Source organism: Bufo bufo, chromosome 1 (assembly GCF_905171765.1).
Source record: "Bufo bufo chromosome 1, aBufBuf1.1, whole genome shotgun sequence".
Taxonomy (NCBI): Eukaryota; Metazoa; Chordata; class Amphibia; order Anura; family Bufonidae; genus Bufo; species Bufo bufo.
In genome coordinates, this window is record NC_053389.1 from 37555872 (window position 1) to 37566306 (window position 10435).

The following is a 10435-nucleotide window of genomic DNA, read 5'->3' on the forward strand; positions in this document are numbered from 1 at the left end:
AGGAATAGGACCTTTGATGATGTCACTAGGTTCATCACATGGTCCGTCACATGATCCAGCCAGCGAACACATGCAGGCTGCCATCTTTAGTAAGGTTAGACTCACCCGTCCGGCGATGCACAGGTAAGCCCTTACCTGTGCCGGGAGCCGGTCTGAAATCAAACGCAGTTCCGAGAACAGCCGCCAGGGGCCTTCATCGGGCTGTTCTCGGAACTGCCTGCTCCCGGTGACTGCATTTGATTTTCAGACCGGCTCGCACACAGGTAAGGGCTTACCTCTGCATTTCCGGACGGGTGAGTCTACCTTACTAAAGATGGCAGCCCGCATGTGTTCGCTGGCGAACACTGTAAACTGGCCATCACTGGATAGGACATGGCCTACACTTGTCCGCAAAGTGCTGAAGTCAACTGTCCGCAACAAAATGCAGAATGCACACAGACCGAATTCGTATTTTGTGGATCCCCAAAATGGACACCTTTGTGTGCATGAGTCCTGAGAGGTATTGTGATATAGTCTTGAATAAGGCCTTGCAAAAAGCGCTTTCTTTTTTAAAGTATGTGTTATGGGAAATATAAATTATTGACATTTAGGGTAATCTCAATAATTAATATTCATAAATAGGCGTGAGCCGTCTAATGATGACTCCGCCTATTTATACCTAAAATAAGAATACACTCTATTAATTCTCTAGCTAATTAGCTAATTGACTAACCAACTTGCAGGATAACAGGCCGAACTGGATGGACAAATGTCTTTTTTCGGCCTTATGTACTATGTTACTATGTTACTATGTTACTATCTACCTCTTTTGCCTATACACTACACTGAACTAAACTACGTGCGACTTACTACCATTATACTACGGCGGTCACTAAAAACACTATACACTGTAAGTTATGAATAAAGAAATATTTATTACACAATACAAATACAGTCTATTACGCTATATATACACTCACCTAAAGAATTATTAGGAACACCATACTAATACGGCGTTGAACCCCCTTTTGCCTTCAGAACTGCCTTAATTCTACGTGGCATTGATTCAACAAGGTGCTGATAGCATTCTTTAGAAATGTTGGCCCATATTAATAGGATAGCATCTTGCAGTTGATGGAGATTTGAGGGATGCACATCCAGGGCACGAAGCTCCCGTTCCACCACATCCCAAAGATGCTCTATTGGGTTGAGATCTGGTGACTCTGGGGCCATTTTAGTACAGTGAACTCATTGTTATGTTCAAGAAACCAATTTGAAATGATTCGAGCTTTGTGACATGGTGCATTATCCTGCTGGAAGCAGCCATCAGAGGATGGATACATGTTCTCATTCTGTTTTCGCCAAATTCGGACTCTACCATTTGAATGTCTCAACAGAAATCGAGACTCATCAGACCAGGCAACATTTTTCCAGTCTTCAACAGTCCAATTTTGGTGAGCTCGTGCAAATTGTAGCCTCTTTTTCCTATTTGTAGTGGAGATGAGTGGTACCCGGTGGGGTCTTCTGCTGTTGTAGCCCATCCGCCTCAAGGTTGTGCGTGTTGTGGCTTCACAAATGCTTTGCTGCATACCTCGGTTGTAACGAGTGGTTATTTCAGTCAACGTTACTCTTCTATCAGCTTGAATCAGTCGGCCCATTCTCCTCTGACCTCTAGCATCCACAAGGCATTTTTGCCCACAGGACTGCCGCATACTGGATGTTTTTCCCTTTTCACACCATTCTTTGTAAACCCTAGAAATGGTTGTGCGTGAAAATCCCAGTAACTGAGCAGATTGTGAAATACTCAGACCGGCCCGTCTGGCACCAACAACCATGCCACGCTCAAAATTGCTTAAATCACCTTTCATTCCCATTCTGACATTCAGTTTGGAGTTCAGGAGATTGTCTTGACCAGGACCACCCCCCTAAATGCATTGAAGCAACTGCCATGTGATTGGTTGACTAGATAATTGCATTAATGAGAAATAGAACAGGTGTTCCTAATAATTCTTTAGGTAAGTGTATATTTATAGATCAATGGTTATAAATGTATATACATATAGACGCACACACCACAATACAGTAATATCACTACAATAAACACAATACAAACCTAACTACACAATTCAATTCCCAATTCCACCCCACACACTATCTATACAATTCCACACTTACTTACATACGCGTTACTTAACAACCCACCCAACCTATCTACACACTGTCCCTAAGGGAGCACAATAACCACCATGCAAAGGGGTTACGGCTGCAGGGAACAGTGAAGGGGTAAGGGTCAATGCGTGGTGGGAGGCAGGGGTTAGGGGTAATGGCAGGGCAAGGGTAACCCAGGAAAGGGTAAAAACAATCAATACAAGGGTTACAGGATGGAAAGGGCTAACCCAGGGTTGGTGGGTTAACACAGGGATCTCAGGGGTTACAGCAGGGGTTAATCCTGGGGCTGCACACAGGGAATGCAGGAGATCAGGGGTGCAGGGATTGCAGGGGTTAATGCTCTGCAGGGCAGGAATAGGGTACAGGGTGAGGAATGAAGGCGTTCAGGGCAGTGGGAGACAGGGCAATGCAGAGGTTAATATCCCTGATCCACTACCCACATTCAAGACAACCTCAGCGGGATCCTGTGGAAAGCTGGGGCTGGTACAGGGCTGAGGCAGCAGGGATTAAGGATATGGGCAGAAGGGGTTAATGGGCAGGGCTACTTAGCCACCCAGGGTTATTGCAGGACTCAGCACGTGGGGCTGTTTGATCTCTGCCTCCCTCCTCCTCCCTTCTTCCATGCAGCAGCTCGGCTGCTCGGTCTTCCCTTCCTGCTCTCCTCTCCTCTGGGGCTGGTGGGGATCCGGCCTCTAATGCAGCGCAGCCTGCGAGTGCTGCCTGCGCTCTTCCTCTGGTCGGCGTTCCTGAGCGCTGGTTGCGCTCTCCTACTTCCAAGAGGGGGGGGGAGCACCCTGAGCGCTGCCTGCGTCCTTCTTCTGGTGGTCTTCTGGGAGGTGGGTCGGGATTCACAGAGAGAGAGTTTCATTTTTGGTATAAATAGGCGGAGTCATCACTAGACAACTCACGCCTATTTATAATTATTAATTATTGAGATTACCCTAAATGTCAATAATTAATATTTCCCTTAACATTGTCGAGCCAGGCCCACTGCTAGGAATTTGTATCTGTGTTTAGTTTTGGTGAAGAAAATCGCTTACGCTGTGAACTAGTCAGGCGGGAGGGACGTGGTCAGTGGATTCTGAGCATCCAGAGCCTGAAATTTCGTACAGGTAGAGCGTTTTTTTTTTTTATCGGAACCAAACACAAGGCAATTTCTACAGCAGAGAACCTAAAATCTTTTGATTTTTTTTTTTTTGTGTAGTAACAATTTTCTGATTGCCTTGCACGCCCACTGAACACTGGAGAGAAGTCGTCACATACGTCACTGAAGAGAGAACCCTCACTGTTGGAGCTGATCAGAAGAAGTCCAGCTGGACGGGAGAAGGCGTTCCGGATATTAAAGGACCTCCTCCACGCAGCACACAAGGGACAACAAAGGACAGCACCAAGGAAGATGGCCTCTCATCAAAACGTAAGTATGGACTTCTCCACACTACACCACCTAGCTAAACATAGTACGTTTTAACCCCAAAGGAAGTTGCGCTGGTGTCTCGGTCAACGGAGACAATTCCTCCGACCATTCACTGCCAAAGCTGTGCCAGTAATTCGAACCAGGTTTTGGCATTTCGGGCACAGCTGGCAGACTACAGTCTACTGTTGACCGAGATGCGCAGGTGGCTAGGATAGAGTCACAGTTAGTAGAGCTGCAGAAGCAAAAGGAGAAAATTTAGGCTAAATTGACTCAGTCTTATACAGAGGTCAAGGCCTTCAAGGAGCGGACAGCCTTTACTGACGCGACGGTAGCCAAATTGAAGGCTGAGGTTGCTGTAAGGTCCCAGCTAATGTCTGGCATGCAACAGGTCATCACCAATTTGGTGCCGGCCCTTTCTTTTTCCGTAAAGTCAGGGTCGGAATCTCCCAAAACTTTGCCCTGTCCAGGGCAAAAAGGGGGGAGAGTAGTCTGTGACCGGTCAAATCATCAGACCAGGCCTGTCCAGACTAACAGAGATTTTTCCCTGACTTTGGGAAAAAGAACTGTTGTGAAGAGTGCGTCCCTGAGGATGGAACAATTCAGGAGATGGGAGCACGATGACAGTGTAGATGGACCTAAGCCATGCAGGGCAAACATCAGATGCTGGCTTAGGTCATATAGTGAAGCACTGCAAAACAGGTAAGAGCAAAACACAAAGGACAGGAAGCCAGGTCAGGTGCTTCAGGTGTGGGAACAAAGGACACATTGCAAGGAATTGACCTTGTGCAAGCAATTGCAATGTGTCCAACCGTAGTATTAGCCAGGTAACAAATTGGGCTTTCGGGTCTAGTCAGCGTGACCAAAGGCGTTACCTCTCTGCGGCATCACCAGCTGCTGAGGGGTCAGAATGGCTAGGCTAGGCAACATTTGACACCCCTGTACTATTTGTTACACCTTTTGTTCCCTGTGTATGTCCATGTTATGTCTTTTTGTTATCTGTTTGTATGTTTTTCTTGATGTTGATGGTGGTAGTCCTTGTCTACGAATGTGTTCCACCATGCTGATTTTTGTAGTTTACATTCCTTGCTGTGAGTCCGGACGCTGCTGTTTTTGATTCATTCTTGTGTCCCCTTTGAGTAAAACTGTCTTATACTGTGGATTGAGAAATCAGTGGAGTGAGGATCTTTTCAAGGTAAATGGCCAATGGGGAAAAAACTGAATCAGTGTAGGCCACAATGGGGCGTCCTGGGGGTTCTTGCAGATTTTTGTGGATCTTGGGTAGAGTGTAAAATACCGGTGTGATGGGATTTTATTTAGTCAGAAATGTGGCTGTTTTGGAATCAATTACTTCTAGACTGGTATATGTAGTGAGGATATCGGATATCAGTTCTTGGACTTGTCTTGTTGGATCCTGACGCAGGACCTCATATGTTATGTCATCACTTAATTGTCTCCTGATCTCGCTCATGTATTTTGTTTTGTCCATTACGACCAGGGCACCACCCTTATCGGACGGTTTAATGATGATGTCGTTTTGTGCTTGTAGGGAATCTAGGGCCATCTTTTCTTCTGCTGTTAGGTTGTTGGAATGTTTGTAGTGGCCTTGTGTATTATCTTTTAAAATCTCATGTATAGTATTTTGGGCAAAGGAGATCAATGTTTATACTGGGTGTTTATTATGTAGAGGTATGAATGAGCTCTTGTTCCTGAGGTCTAGTGATTCTAAAGATAATGCGCTTGGGGGATCAGTGGTAGTAACTGTTCTTGGTTCCATTTCACTAAAATGTATTTTTAGTCTCCAAGTACGGTAAAACCTCTGGAGTTCTTGTTCCAGGGTAAATGTGTTCAAGCTTGGTGTTGGGCAGAAGGATAGTCCTTTCTGTAGATTGCAAGTCTGTGCTGGAGATAGGTTGGTGGAGGAGATACTCCAGATAACTCCAACATAGTCCTGTAGCCAGATATCATATGGACACACTTTGTTTCATTTGAGGGTTCAGGACTAGAGTTGAGCGGACACCTGGATGTTCAGGTTCGACGGGTTCGGCCAAACTTAAAAAAAAAGTTCAAGTTCGGGACCCGAACTTGACTCCGAACCCAAACCCCATTGAAGTCAATGGGGACCCAAACTTTTGGGCACTAAAATGGCTCTAAAAATGTCATGGAAAGGGCTAGAGGGCTGCAAATGCCAGCAAAATGTGGTTAATAGCATAGCAAGTGCTCTGCAAACAAATGTGGATAGGGAAATGACTTCAAATAACATAAAATACGTAAAAATAAAAAAAAAATAATCTTGATCTAGGAGGACGAGGTCCATATGGAGTATGAGGTTGAGGAGGCAGTGGATGTAGTGGTGTAGGTGGAAGTGGCGGTGGAGGAGGTAGCCTACACTGCTTTTTGGTTTTAAATTTTATTTTTTAAATTAGGGTACACCACAAAACATTGGGAAATATAACCTGTGATAACCCCCTCCAGCCGTGCTAAACAAACGTTCAGACAATACACTAGCTGCAGGGCAGAACAGTACCTCCAAGGGGTAAAGGGCAAGCTCAGGCCATGTGCCCAATTTGGAGACCCAGAAGTTGCAGGGGGCAGAACCATCAGTCAGTTCGTGTAGGCGTGTGCGCACATACTGCCCCACCATGTCGCATTTCCCCATGATGTTCACGATCCAATTTGATATCTGCTCTATCAACTTTCGATGTTCTTTTCTGCGCCTACCATGGTGATCACGGTTATCGGCGAATCAGGGTTCCACGCCTGAGAGGGAGCATGAGAAAGGGATAGCACATCCAAGGGAGATCAATGCATGAAATTTAATTGTGATTGAGCGGAAATGTGGGAGAAGTTATTAAAACGGAAGAATCGAAGGAAAGCAGGGGGAGCGCGGCAATTACCCACTCCCGACTCGGGGAGGTAGTGACGATAAATACCAATACAGGACTCTTAAGATGCCCTGTTATTGGAATGATTAATAAAAAATAGGGAATGCCACTGGGGTATTTAGCATTTGGAAACGTTAGACAGGAGAGGCCCTGCTGCCGCTTTGTTGACTCTAGATAACTTCTGCCTGATCACATTTCACCGTGATGTCCACGATCCATTTGGATATCTTCTCTATCAGCTTTCAAAGTTCTTTTCTGAGCCTACCATGTTGATCACAGTTATCAGCGAATCAGGGTTCCACGCCGGAGAGGGAGCATGAGAAAGAGTGACCACATCCAAGGGAGGTAAATTTTTTGAAATTAAATATGATCGAGCGGAAAAGTGGGACAAATTATTGAAGCGCAAATGTAGGACAAGTTGTTAAAGTTTAAGCATTGAATGAAAGGAGGCGCGCATCAATTAAAGAAGATTTTTTGAAATTTATGTCCCTATCACCTATGCAGAGCAGGGGTTTAATCACGGCCAAATTTCACCCAAGAATGTAACAGACAAATATATGAAATTTGTTTACCTGTCTACCAGGTACAGCAGGGGTATATCACACCCAAAAATTGGTGAATTTCACCCGAATATATAACAGACAAATTAGTGAAAAGTTACCTGTCTACTAGATAGAGCAGTGGTATATCACACCCAAAAATTGGTGAATTTCACCCGAAAATGTAACAGACAAATTAGTGAAATGTTTTTACCTGTCTACTAGGTACAGCCGGGGTATATCACACCCAAAAATTTGTGAATTTCACCCGAATATATGACAGACAAATTAATGAAATGTTACCTGTCTACTAGGTAGAGCAGGGGTATATCACACCCAAAAATGTGTTAATTTCACCGGAAAATGTAACAGACAATTTAGTGAAATGTTTTTACCTGTCTACTAGGTACAGCCGGGGTATATCACACCCAAAAATTGGTGAATTTCACCCGAATATATAACAGACAAATTAGTGAAAAGTTACCTGTCTACTAGATAGAGCAGTGGTATATCACACCCAAAAATTGGTGAATTTCACCCGAAAATGTAACAGACAAATTAGTGAAATGTTTTTACCTGTCTACTAGGTACAGCCGGGGTATATCACACCCAAAAATTTGTGAATTTCACCCGAATATATGACAGACAAATTAATGAAATGTTACCTGTCTACTAGGTAGAGCAGGGGTATATCACACCCAAAAATGTGTTAATTTCACCGGAAAATGTAACAGACAATTTAGTGAAATGTTTTTACCTGTCTACTAGGTACAGCCGGGGTATATCACACCCAAAAATTGGTGAATTTCACCCGAGAATGCAACAGACAAATTAGTGAAATGTTACCTATCTACTAGGTGGAGCAGGGGTATATCACACCCAAAAATTGGTGAATTTCACCCGAATATGTAACAGATAAATTAGTGAATTTTTTTTACCTGTCTACTAGGTAGAGCAGGGGTATATCACACCCAGAAATTTATGAATTTCACCCGAAAAAGTAACAGACAAATTAGTGAAATGACATAAAATAAAATAAAATACGTACAAATAAAAAAAAATGGAACTTGATTTATGAGGTGGAGGTCCATATGGAGTAGGAGTTTGAGTAGGTGATGGACGTAGCGGTGTAGGTGAAAGCGGCGGTGGAGGAGGACGAGGTCGCCAACACTGGTTTTTGGTTTTAATTTTATTTTATTTTTTAATTAGCGTACACTCCAAAAGAGTGTGAAATATCCAAAATACAAGAATGAGCAATTGCACTGTAGTATAACAGTGGCTGGTTAAGGCCGGTATACATGTCTATTCTGCACAAGGTACGGACAAGTCCTGTGGGATCCATGCCTGGTTCATTTTATTGAACGTGAGCTTGTCCACATTGGCTGTCGATAGGCGGATACGCTTGTCTGTGATAACGCCCCTTGCAGTTCTAAATACACGTTCAGATAATACACTGGCTGCAGGGCAGGCCAGCACCTCCAAGGCGTAAAGGGCAAGCTCAGGCCATGTGCCCAATTTGGAGACCCAGAAGTTGAAGGGGGCAGACCCGTCATTCAGTACGTGTAGGCATGTGCACACATACTGCTCCACCATGTTGGTGAAATGCTGCCTCCTGCTATGACGTTCCATATCAGCTGGTGGTGCTGGTTGTTGTGGCGTGCTGACAAAGCTTTTCCACATTTCGGCCATGCTAACCCTGCCTTCTGAGGTGCTGGCGGTGCCCCAGCTGCGTTGGTGACCTCTTCCTCTGCCTTCGCCTTGTGCTTCCTTCGCCTTGTAATTCCACTGGAATTAAGAATGGTACGTTGTCCTTGTAACGGGGATCCAGCAGCGTGGCCAACCAGTAATCAGCACAAGTTAGAATGTGGGCAACTCGGCGGTCGTTGCGGAGACACTGCAGCATGTAATCGCTCATGTGTGCCAGGCTGCCCAGAGGCAACGAAAAGCTGTCCTCTATGGGAGGTGTATCGTCTGTGTCCTCTGTATCCCCCCAGCCACGCACCAGTGATGGCCATGAGCTGGTTTGGGTGCCACCCTGCTGTGAACATGGTTCCTCCTTCTCCATCTCCTCCTCCTCATCCTCCACCTCCTCATCCTACAAAACTGTGCCCTGGCTGGACAATTGTGTACCTGGCGTTTGTGGGTGCAGGAACCCACCCTCGGAGCCACTTGTGAATGACTGGCCGGAAACCCTATGAAATGATCCCTCTTCTTCCTCCTCCTCCTGTACCACATCCTCTTCCATCATCGCCAGCAGGGTTTTTTCAAAGAAGCATATAAGTGGGATAGTAATGCTGAGAACGGCGTGATCGGCACTGGCCATGTTGGTGGAGTACTCGAAACAGCGCAACAAGGAACAGTCATTGGTGGTGAAGTGGTGCTGTTCCGCAGAGCGACTCACCCGTGCGTGCTGCAGCTGAAACTCCACTATCGCCTGCTGCTGCTCGCACAGTCTGTCCAGCATGTGCAAGGTAGAGTTCCACCTTGTGGGCACGTCGCATATGAGGCGGTGGGCGGGAAGGCCGAAGTTACGCTGCAGTGCTGACAGGCGAGCAGCAGCAGGGTTAGAACGCCGAAAACGCACACAGACGGCCCGCACTTTATGGAGCAGCTCTGACATATTTGGGTCATTTTTAAGGAACCTCTGCACCACCAAATTCAGCACATGCGCCAGGAAAGGGATGTGCGTCAAACCGGCTAGTCCCAGAGCTGCTACGAGTTTTCGCCCATTATCGCACACCACCAGGCCAGGCTTGATTCTCACTGGCACCAACCACTCATCGATCTGTTGTTCAAAGCCCATCCACAGCTCCTGCGTGGTGTGGGGTTTGTCCCCCAAACAGATATGTTTTAAAACTGCCTGCTGTCGTTTACCCCTGGCTGTGCTGAAGTTGGTGGTGAAGGTGTTACGCTGACCGGATGAGGAGCTGGTAGAGGATGAGGAAGCGGAGTAGGAGGAGGAAGCAACAGGAGGCAAACTGAAGAGCCCTGCAATCCTCGGTGGAAGGACATGCGCCAAACTGCTATCCGCCTCAGGCCCAGCCGCCACTGCATTTACCCAGTGTGCTGTTATGGAGATATAACGTGACGTCCCTGACCGTGCTTACTGGTCCACGTATCCGTAGTTATGTGGACCTTGCCACAGATGTCGTTGCGCAGTGCACACCTGATTTTGTCCCCCACTTGGTTGTGCAGGGAAGGGATGGCACGTCTGGAAAAGTAGTGGCGGCTGGGCACGATGTACTGTGGGACAGCCACCGCCATAAGACCTTTAAAACTATCCGTCTCCACTAGACAGAATGACAGCATTTGAAAGGACAGTCATTTTGAAATGCTGGCATTCAGAGCCAGGGATCGTGGGTAGGTAGGGGGGTACTTCCTCTTCCGCTCCAGTCTTTGGGAGATGGAGAGCTGAACGCTTCTGTGGGACATTGTGGAGATGCTTGGTTTGC